This window comes from Pituophis catenifer, unplaced genomic scaffold, assembly GCF_029215685.1.
Source record: "Pituophis catenifer annectens isolate HBS135680 unplaced genomic scaffold, rPitCat1.0.hap2 SCAF_3, whole genome shotgun sequence".
In the NCBI taxonomy this organism is placed as follows: domain Eukaryota; kingdom Metazoa; phylum Chordata; class Lepidosauria; order Squamata; family Colubridae; genus Pituophis; species Pituophis catenifer.
Window position 1 is genome coordinate 154,965,348 of NW_027256883.1, and position 12,182 is coordinate 154,977,529.

Consider the following 12,182-nt stretch of genomic DNA (forward strand, 5'->3'; position numbering starts at 1 on the left):
TTTAAAATTCAATATACACGCGCGCACATGCACACATGTACAGAATAACAAACAAATAATTGAAAAACTTTATTTGCTCTGGTTCTTAAAACAGCATACTTTCTGTGAAATAAAGATTACCGAGTCATCTCAGAGTGCAGAGTACTTCCTGCATGGTAAGATTTGTTAGGTCATTTGAGCTCAGTTGCATGAAGTGGCTAGTTGATATTGTTGATATACTGTATATAAAGCAAATTCTTTTGGAGACTTATATTTATCAATGATTCTATGAAAGTTTAAGCCAGCTTCATTACCAATAATGATTCATAGTTCCTTCAGCATCAAATTTACCTAACTCTATGGTTGTTTTTGAATGTAGCCTGTCATGAAACTTTGGGTCTTAATAGTTAATTTTCTGAGAAAAATAATTGTATTTTTAAATTGTCAATTAGTTAAATTCCTTTCCTATTTACTGAGTTAATAAGGCATCTTTTGTTTTCTTGGCTGATTTTTCTCCTAGCAGTTTTGGTGATGTGAAACTTCCTGGGAAATTTGCTCTGAATAAGGATAATTAAGAGAGAGGGAGAGAAAGGGAGGGGGCGGGGAAATAGCAACAACAATATTGGTTGCAATGTCAACCTGATAGTTATTAGTACTTCAATATATATTTACTTAAAAGTTCCATTAAAATCCATTTAATTTATTGGCTGATAGATAGTTTTAGAATTTAAATCAAATAGATCCAAGATGTCTATAATTTAGGAAGAGAAGTCATACCTCTCATTTTTGTTGCCTTATGCATGTAATAAAACATCTTTGTATTTAATTTGCATGTAGTACATTCTTCCCATTAAATTTTATGACAGTGATTGTCTCTTGTGGCTCTCCTCTCTGATGTACTGATGGGATCTGTAAAGGAGGCAGTATCCAAGCAATTTAGCTACAGTACAAAGCTATATGTAAAAAGCCTCTGTTTTGAAAGACTGAAGATTTTATACATGTTATTTAGTTTCATTTCTTTATTTCAGTTTTATATATATAGTAGAAGTGGTTTTGAGATGAATGGTATAAAAATAGTTTCTTGGTATTTCAATTTCATCAGCCTGTTAATTTTTTTTGTGGGAAGGTTTTTATTTAAGCTGGGGCTATGACAGAAGGCATTGCCCTTTTTTCTTTCTTAATCATGAATGTTAAAGTGATGCTGGGAACTATAATCAGATCAGTCTGATATTGTTAATTACAGGGAAGGAAGAACTGAAAATCTTGCAGCCCTCCAACCACAAGCCAAGGTCATACATATTGGAGGCCATCGATTTAGAAAGATTCTATTAAATACCAAATCTACCTCTTTAAAAAAATCTTGTTCTTCTATGGCATAGCATTTATCATAGAGATTTGACTAGATGAGGATGAAAGGGTCCTTCTGTCTGAAATTTGCCCAACTGGTTTCTTATGTTTGTCAAACTTGACTCCAGGGGAGGTCAGGAGAGATAGTGTTAATGTTCCATGAAAAACCTGAAATCACTGGATGCATTATTCTTCAGGTGGGATGTGAGGCCCTCCATGTGTAATTGAGTACCAGGTGGGGATTTGCTAATGTATCCCCCTCACCCACCCATACCATTGTCATCTCTCAGTTATACTATAATGTGCTTCATATAGGACTGGTATAGACTTCTATACTAATCCATAGTGCTTTACAGCACTCTCTAAATGGTTTACAGAGTCAGCATATTGTCCCCAACAATCTGGGACTTCATTTTTACTGACCTCAGAAGGATGGAAAGCTGAGTCAATCTTGAGCCGGTGAGGATTGAACTCTTGGCAATGAGCTGAATTAGTCTGCAATACTGCATTCTAGCCACTGCGCCACCACAGAAACTATGACTCGGAAGTTATAGCTGCAGAGAATGCAGCTTAGTAGTAGCCAGTTTAGGAAAATAATATCTATTTTCTGAGGGCTGCATTAGCTTTTGGTAAAATTCCAGACCCAGTTTAAAGTATTGGCTATTATAAAACTTTGTATAATTGTTCACTTTGGTGAGGTGAGCAGAAGCGATCAGATATATGATGAGCTTTTAGATGATAACCAGCACCTTGAAAGGTGACAGGAAGCTCTCTGGAAGTATTGGCATATGTTCAGGTGCTCCAGATTGCCCATGCTGCTGCATTCTGAGCCACTTGTAGCTTTCCTAATGCTATTCAAGGACAGCAACAAATAGAGCACATTACAATAGATAAACAAGAGATGTGGATAGGATTTCCTGGCCCAGAAATGGGTGCATATTGGCACAGAAGATGGATTTGTGCTCCTAGCATGATGGAATGTGCACTTGTAGCAAAAGGGGAAGATTTTGCCAACTCAAAACTTTGCTAGAGGGAGACCCAGATCAAGAGGTTGAATGGTCCCAAGCTGGAGGAGGAAAAGAGGTTCTCTTAGGATAGTTGGTTAGAAAGTTATAGTTTAGTTTGACAATATTCTAGCGGGAGTTGTGAGTCTAGAAGCATCCCTCCTCAAATTATAAAAAAACTGGGGAGTACAACCCTGTGCCTGTCTTCTAAGAAGGAACACAAGAAAAATAGAAGAATGTGATAGAAAATAAATTGCAATTTTAACTGGTCTTTGCAGAAATGCAGCAGGGAATAATAAATTCTCAACAAAAGCTCTTGAAGGACACCTATTGAAATAGAGTTATAAAATTAGATTTCATTTTAAGTATGAACATCGAAGTGAGCCTCTATGCTGAGATTGTGATAATAGTTTATTCAGTGTTCTTCTGTTTTTCTCTTCTTCTATTACTGATCTGAAATGTCCCTGAATGTTTAACTAATTCAAAAATATGTGACTGCTTAGTCATCTAAACACAAACATTTTCTTTTTTCTTCAGAAAACAATCAGATTTTTGTAGCAGTCAATGCTTCAAAGAAAAAAATCTACATGAACTGAAACTGGTTTATATTTATGTTTACTTCCACATCATTCTGTAATGGCAAACCATTCAAGGGTAAAATGATTTCCAGAGGTTATGTGCAGAGTTTTTTTACCCTCCAATTCGTTTAGCTGTAAAAACTGTCCATATGCTGTGCAGTTTTAGTGGCTTCTTTCATGACATCCAGAAATTATTGGTCTGTTAAGAAGGCATTTGAGAACTGAAGAGTGACTGTTTTGTGGTCTCTTTGCCAGCAGATGCAAGTTGAGTTTGTTTTCATAAGCATTGCTCTGTGTATTCCAGTGGATGTGATAAACAGTATGGTTAAGAATTCTACATTTTAGTTATATTTATCATGATTGGTCTGAAATGATATTCTAATTCCTTTGTTGAAAATAATTTTGTTAGCATGGCTGAATATGAATGACTGGCATCTTAGCTTTCAATTTATGGTGAAAATGACTTGTCTAAGAACGCAAATTCATTCATGTTTTTTCATAAATGTGTATTTATGTATAATTGTTACACTAAAACAAGGTGAGAATTTTATTTTAATCTGTCAGCAAAATTGTATCTGGGAAAGTGCATCAGGAAACATATTTCAACAGTGGATAAAATCACACCTCTAAATATATAATCTCTGATATGCTTACCCATGGCCATGCTATATTTGCTAATCAGATATACAACAATTTTCCCCTTGCCCTTTCTCTGATCATCCCTGCTTTAAGAATTAGGCTTGAAAATATCCTTAATTATCACACACACCCACACACTCTCACACACTTCACTCTCTTGAAAATTAGTTGAGGATATTTTAAATCTCATTTCAATTGGAGGGAGATACTTTGAGGCTAGTTTCACAGTGGAAGGAGGGAGAACTATTTATTCCCCCATCAAAATTCATCTCTACTTTTAAAAAATGCCTCTCTAATCATAAGAGAAGTCTATTTTAAAGTCTTACTGGGGAAAAGTTCTTATTTCCAATGGGCCTAGTGAGAAAGGCAAGGAATGGATTATAGCAGGCAGGATAAGGTATCAGGTATTTTAATTCTAAATACTGACATTGCACGTTGCAGTTATACTGTATGTATTTCCAACATTTTATTAGATGTAGTTTACTGGAATTATATGATCTGTATGCCTTTGTAAGATTATGTTCTTTTATTCATAGTAGGTAACGGCATGCTTATAAACAGGCATGTAAAAAACTGATATATAAGCAGGTATAGTTTAGCCCACTAGATCTATCCACCTGTCTGCAATTATCCCCAACTTTTGAGCACAATTGAAAACAAAATTTCTGTCACTAAGGAATGCATTGTCACACAACCACAACACTTAGCAACAGCAGTCCCAGCACTACTCATTATTGTTAAATTAATTCCACCAATTGATAGCCGAGGACCCACAATCCAAGCCATTCTGGCCTTAGTCCCTCCCAGTTCTGAGCCTTAGTGTCTCCAAGGTAAGGGGTTGTCTGCCCTTCAAATTTCACAAAAAATGGTTCTAAGTTCAATCTTTTGTATGGTGGATCAAAGAATTGAGGATGGAAGGAACTCTTACAACCATTCACAACTGGGACACATTTTCCCATCAAAGGTCTCAACTAAATAATATTCCAAAAGATGTTCTGTACAGGTGCAGGCCCATTTATGTCAATGCATATATCCACTGGCAGCATTGAAGCTTCCGGCCTAATATGGCTTTCAAGGCTTTTCGGATTCGGGATTTCCCAGATGTGCCCGTATACCTATTTCTAGTAAAGAGAACTTTGGAAAATGCCTGCTTCCGCATCTTTACTGGGAGTCGGGGGTTTTCTGGAACGCTGACATCCACTTTAAGAATTACAGTTACAGATAAGGAATTTGTTTTTTATTTTGAATGGACATGTTTATAATTCATATTAATCTCCATCTGAATTCTTATATATCTAGAGTACAATATTTTCATAGTCTATACATGGATGGTTCATTGGTTCATTTTGTATAGATATTGAAATTTCTGTATGTTACATTGATATATTGCTGAATTATATTTCATTGATTGATTCTTTTAATCTTGGAACTGCTGTTGAGCTCATTAATTCTGTGTAGTACAAATATACCTGCATTAAGATAAAATGTAACAGTAGGATCGGCTACCACTGCCTTCTAGTATCTGAAAGGGCCAGGTTATTGTATTGTTAATACAATAATTTGTATTGTATTGTACATTTTTTCCTTATTTGCTTTTTCCTCAAGGTAACTGCAGGGACAGGGATTGGCATCACATTAGTGGTAATACTAAATACTTTGCCTTGGGATATTTTCCTACTTAAAACAATTTGTTACAAGTAATATTTACCCCTGAAACTGTTATTTGCAGTGAATCACTAGCATGAGATAGGTGGCGATAGAGAAAGAAAAAAAGAAAGAAAGAAAGAAAGAAAGAAAGAAAGAAAGAAAGAAAGAAAGAAAGAAAGAAAGAAAGAAATTTCAAGGAGTTATACTTAAGCAGGATAGGAGGAGGTGGCTAATCCACCCTGTGTCTCTTTGGAGCCCTCTCCCAATGGAACTCATTTTGATTTTTTTTAATAAAGGCAACTTGTGATAAGGATAGTACTGAAGTAATAATTTCCTTGATTTCAAGACATAGCAGCAATGGTGTTATAGTGGAAAAAATGGAAAAAAGTTTTGCTTAAATTTCTTAATTAAGATTAGATTTTGATTCATGAAAAGGGAACATATTCACTTTCTGTTATGAAATACATCAATGGCATGATCGTTTACTCTACTTCAAAATAAGTTTTTCTTAATTCAGTTGGTCTTACTCCCAGGTAGGTATAGTCTATACACAAAATAATCTTAAATTATTTCCCTAAACATTTTACTTTTTAATTATTGCCATAGTACACACATGAAAGACCCATATATTCAGAATAATTTTTTAAAACGTTTTTGTGAATGAATCCCTATTAGATATTCATTTTTAGAACAATGTTTTTATGGTGATGCACTTTGGTGAAATTAAGTAGAAGAATTGCTCTTTGCAGTGTTAATATTCCACTGGGTTTTCCATTTCAGAAAAGCTCATTATTATACATGTACAAAGCTGAAAAGAAACAAGAGAGAGGCATATTGTGTGAATAACAGTCAAGGAAAAGAGACAGCTGGCATGATAATTTTCTAATAAAGCATAGAAAAGGCTGCTGTGTCTTGGAAGAAAGAAAGAGCTTTAATTTGAGTATTCCCTTTGTTTGGATTTGCTTTGTACTGAAAAGTTCAGAATCATATTCACACCTTTTATGAATGCTAACATAAAACAAATATAGCTTGTCAAAACTTTCAAGCAGTCTTATGTACAGGGTGAAAAAAATTAAAATAGTGATATGAATGTGCAGGAGTTTTTCTTGTACTGCCTGTTTAACGAGATCGTCCATAGCTCATGACTCAGCAACACAAAACTCTGCAGATGGTCAAATAGGCTAGAAACCAGCATTTGGTAGGGCTGAAATGGAATTGTGTTGTTTAGAGCACATGTATAATGCTTTATGCATAGACATCTCTGTGTGGCAAAGCTTTGAGCATGCAGTCTGCCTTTTGTGAAAACAGAGACCACAGAGAAGTCATGAGTGCACAGTTTGAAAAGGTTGTGTACCAGTGTGGATAAATGAATTAAGATAGATATAGTATCATCCAAACTATGTGATATAGTTTCAACATAAAGTCTGTGGAATATATTCCAGAGGCAACTCCTCTGGAATATATTTCACTTTTTAAATTTTGTTTTCATTTGTTGGTTTTTCTTTTGAATGGCTTTGTGGCTTTTGTTAGCCACCAAAAATTGTTCATTCTTTTGGATATATCCACTTCATCAAGGAAAAGTTTTATGTGCTGAAAATATTATGCAGTCTATTACAGTACCATAGATATAAGCAGAAGGATTGGGTCAGAAAAACCTGACTCAAGAGATGCTCAGAGTAAGGATATATGGAAGTATAGTAGATTGCAAGATAAAGAATAGCCAAACTGAGATTTAATACCCTACAGTTATCTGCAGACATGATCAGAGAGTTGAATTGACTAATACAATGTTAATTGTTTTAATTAGTGTTAATAACTCAAGCAAAGCCAAATATTGTCTTTGTCAAATATTTAATAGCTAATACAACTTGGACATGTTTCTTATTTTTCTGCCCAGAACAGTTTCTCAGATTATGATAGTAACATGGATAAATTATGACACGAGAATGGTACAAAACAAGCTGCCTTCACTTGCTGACTTCTCAGGTTTTAAAGAATAACTTTCAACTTAGAAATGTGAGCCCTTTCTTAGTGCTCTCATTTTAAATCAAACATAAAGGCATTCTTTATGACTACAATGGGAAGCAAAAATATATTTTTCTTAAATAAATAAATACAAAATCAAATGTTTACATTGCTGGTTTGAATCCTATACGGTTTTTTTTTTAATAGTGGCATTCCCTTTCGCTCCTTATATTGTACAATTAAAGATTAATGGGAATTTCTAATTTTAAAAAAATGTAATAATACTCTTTTAGTAGTTACTGTTTCCTTAATTCAATAAGGCATCACTCTACAGTTATTTACATATTGTACCTCTAACATGTTGCTTTATTGATTCAGAAAAATATCAAAGTGGGTTTTTCCTCTTTTAATGAAACAACACCTTGGAAAGTTGAAATGTATTATACATATAATCCAATATACTGTATATATTATCCTGAAAGCTACCAGTTATGATTAATTCTTAAAATGTGAGATATGAAGTATGTCTTCTAAATACAGTCAGCACTCTAGCAAACACAGTATATGTTAGTGTTTCCTTGGTGTTTTCAAACAAATAGATGCAATAATGAAAACTGGACTTCTCAAGATTTCATAATATTAATCAGTAGATTAAGTGCAAAAATCATATGCAGTCTATAGTCACAACTGTCAACCCAAAACTCTGGAATATTTAATTTAAAAAACAGTGTAAATAATTTAATTGCAGCTAGCTACTCATGCATTAGGATTATAGGTACTGTATATAATCTCAATCTCTCTCACACATATCTTATTCAAGTGTGTATCAGTTTTATATATTTTCTCTATATATTTCTCCTATTATTTTATTATTTTAAGATAGAATTAAAATAATTGATCAGAAGCAATTATCATTATTTTTCAGCCTAATGGTAAAAAATGCTATGCAGTTGGGAGTACAGACTAACAATTCATGAACCTCACAATATTCTCTTGATAACAGAAAATGAAATGTAAACCTCAAGTCATAGTTCTAGTAGACTGCAAAGTACAGTTTATAATCTGATTTTATAAAGCAATGCTATGAACAGGCTCTTTTAAAATGATAAAAAAAGATACCTGAAATCCAAAGTCTGCATTAAAGCACTCATTTTCCTGTAATAAGCAATAAAATACTCCAACTGAAGAGACAAATTAGCTCATTAGTTCTGGTTTGATTTCCTGGTGTGGATTTTGGGGAAAACAAAGAATTGTAGAACTGACATTATCACTACATTCTCTCCTAGTGATAAATCTAATGAACCATCCAACACAGGAAGCAAAAGACACAGTCAGTATCTTATTGTATTCTGTGACATCTAAAGTTTGAGTCATTTTTGTTCCTGTAGCTGCTTTTTTGAATTTCTTGGAACATGGCTGTGTGTGAGAGAGTTATTTGAAATATGGGGGTTTCTAGCCTGAGGGGTTCTGAATTCAGAAATATATTTGACATACTACAAGTGTTCATCTGTCTTAAAGGTTCTACTTCAATAAATGTGCATTGGCCTGGGCTGAGAGAGGCAAGTGATACTTGATCATGAAATTGGGTTTGGCATTTCACAGAAACTACTTCCGTTTGCAATAATATCGCAAAACTTTTTTTTAACCTATTATCTAGCAGAATTGTTGCTGTGTTGTGTGGATATTGGAGATTTTTCAATCCAATTTTAAACTTTGACTCTGAATTCACCATGTCTAAGGCAGAATCTAGTGAAAGCAATACCATGCTAGATAGAAATCATTGCTCAGTTACAATTGCATATCTACCAGCCGGTGGAATTTTAAATAAAGATTCTGATAATTTTGGATATTAAATTGGATGTCTTCTGGCTATTTAAGACCACTCTAAGATTATGGGTGAAAGTTACACCATGAGTAACAGGGATCTGTTACTATGTATCTGTACTAGTGCTATGCAAAGTTTTCATCTGGAATTTTAGTTTGGAATAGCTTTAGTGAAATCTCTGAACTGAATTGACTTTCTAAATAAAATTGGGAAGCCAGATTGAGAGACTTTTCTCAAATCAGTTTGGTAAATCAGATTGACCTAATTTGATGCAGCAATGTTAAATTTCAAGTTTGGTTTATTTTTCTGAATCAAAACTAATCAATTAACTCTCCGAATATTTATTCAAATTGGATTGGAGATAGTCCATTCATCCCTTTTCTAAAATAGTGTCTAACTTTCAGAACTATTGGGATCATTTTGTGTTTAAAAAATTTAATATCCACAGCATCACCCAGTGCTTTTATGAAGATTTTAAGTAGTATGAGTGCATACATTTCCATTAGTGAGCTATTTGACAGCACATGGATACATTTCTGTATGTTCCAAAATGTTATATATGAAAGATGATTTCCTGAGAAGGATCATGCCATTGTTTTAAAGATAGAAGTAGCTGTGCTGGATCCAGAGATCCCAGATTCTGAAAATTTGCCGCTTTGTTCTCTGCAACGTATTTGAGTGTACCTTTCATGTCTTTTACCTACCTTACAAAATAACAGGTCCATACTTTGATGTACTGGTTATCCTCAACTTACAACCACAATGAGCTCAAAATTTATGTTGCTAAGTGAGACATTTGTTAAATGAATTTTTCCCATTTTATGACCTTTCTTGCCACAGTTGTTAAGTGAATCACTGCAGTTGTTAAGTTAGAAACACGGTTGTTAAGTAAATCTGGCTTCCCTATTGACTTTACTTGTTAGAAGGTCGCAAAAGGTGGTCACATGACCCTAGGACGCTGCAACCGTCACAAATAGAACCAGTTGCCAAGCGTCCAAATTTTGATCATGTGGCTATGAAGAGGCTGCAACGATCGTAAGTGTCAAAAATAGTCATAATTCACTTTTTTCAGTGCTGTTGTAACTAAACAAATGGTTGTAAGTTGAGGACTACCTATATCGTTTAAGTCTCTGGTAACAATATCTATGCTATGTTATAAAAAGGATTTTAGGTGGCTGTTCTTCTTAGTGTAATCTGCCCAATTCCTCAATAATGTCTTGGAGATGAACTATTTAGATCCTCTTCCATATTTATTTACCTGAATTCCTGGGTTATAATCTATCTTTTTGACAGGAATAGAAAAAGCATGAAACAAAGGCTTAGATGGGCTCCACCCTAATTTAGTGGGGTGTAAGAGGGAGGGAAGAGTCAGGCTTTCAAGATTCTGTATTATAGTCTATATTGATGAAGTAGAGCTCCTATCAAGCCCTGAAGTCTGTTTCCTGACCTAGCCTACCTTTGAAAGGCTGACAAGATTCTTGATTTAGAGCACTGTTTTTCATCCTTGGCAACTTTAAGATGTGTGGACTTCAACTTCCAGAATACCCCAGCCAGCATAGATGTCAAGTTAAAAAAAGTTGTCATAGTTGTCAAGTTAAAAAAACCCACTGATTTAGAAGGTGCAGAAAAATATTATAAATGATGAAAAAGCTGAACAATTTCTTTTGATAGGTTGTCCTCAAAGTCCTCTATTTGGAAGGACCCAGATTCATTAGGAATAAAAACTGAAGCTGAAGTTTAAGTAAAGGAGAAAGTGGTAATGCATGCACCCAAGATTCATTTTTGCTATATTAAATTACGGTCTTATGCAAATTTTATTAAAAAGTTTAATATGATGTATACTGGTCCAGCACCAGTTTTTCTTGATTTTTAAGTGCTTTTTTAAAGAAAAGAAATGTTGAAATACACATTCTTTTTTAAATTAAATATCATTAATCTATGTAACTTTCAGTAGTATTCTTTTTTTCTTTGTAGAAGTTTAATTTAATGAAAGAGAAAAATTAATATCTATTCAGCATAGGCAGTGTCTGTACATCAGCAAAGTCTGCAGGGAGATGAATGCCCCAAAGAGCTCCAATAATATATGTTGTGTGAATCTTTTTCTGTCTCTAGTGGTAACGTGGTTCTTTTAACTGTATCAATTTTTTTTATGATCTAATATATTTCAGGCTGTCATCAAATTCTCCCCATCTGTATCTTTGTTTTTCTGTTTTGCCTTCAACATATCATCATCTCCTTAATACTTCCCACAGGAACATGGACTGGGAACAGGGTATCCTATCCACTATGTAGTCTCAATTTTTACATTTCTGTTGCTTACTTCTCCTGAGAGCTTTCTTCTACCAGATGTAAGTTAATTCTAAGGCAAGAGTCTAATGGAAATTAAAATAAAATTAACAATCAAAATAGATAAGTTTAAACTTCAAAGGCATCTGATATAAAGCTTACCTGAAGAAAGCTAAAATCTTGCTTCTTTTCAACCACATTTAAATCTGTTCTGGTATGTTGTGAGCTAAGACCACTGGTGAAATGCTCCAAAGTCTGCTACCGGTTCGCATGCGCACAATGCGCACCAGGGGTGGGTTCTAAAATTTTTTACTACCGGTTCTGCAATCTTGACAGCGCGTAAATTGATGGCCGATCATCAGAACACCACACAAAGTGGATGGAGGCGTGGAATAGCTGTTCCCCCCAAGATGCATATCAGTCCTAGTAGTATACCTCCAGGATTTAGCCTACCCCGACACATATGGGTGACATATAATAGAATTAGAACAACTCATGGGGTGTGTACTGACTCCCTGTATAAATGGGGAAAGACACCTTCAGCACAATGTGATTGCGGGGGCCCCCGACAGACTATCCAACATATAGTGAGGGAATGCCCTAACAGAAGATATCCAGGAGATTCTAGGGACTTCCTCTGCATAACAACGGCAGCTACTGACTGGATCTCCAAACTCGACATTAAACTTTGAAATGTTATTTCTTTTTCCTTTTAGGTTTTCTTACTGTTTTTTTATTGTTTTAATTGTTTTTAACCTGTAAAAACGAAGTGTTTTAATACTGTGTGTGACCAGCCATACGCTAAAATAAAGAATAAAAACCGGTTCTGTGGGCTTGGCTTATTTTGTGGGCATGGTTTAATGGTCATGTGACAATTCTTTAGGATTTAGCAGAGGTACTGGTCTACCAGGC

The 12,182-nt window shown here is 34.6% G+C and overlaps 1 protein-coding gene across 2 annotated transcripts in view; it reads left to right on the forward strand.

Annotated features, from left to right (window-relative positions):
* BEND5 (BEN domain containing 5) overlaps nt 1-12,182 on the forward strand; it is an 840,737-nt gene that overhangs the window by 189,589 nt on the left and 638,966 nt on the right. The window lies entirely within an intron of this gene.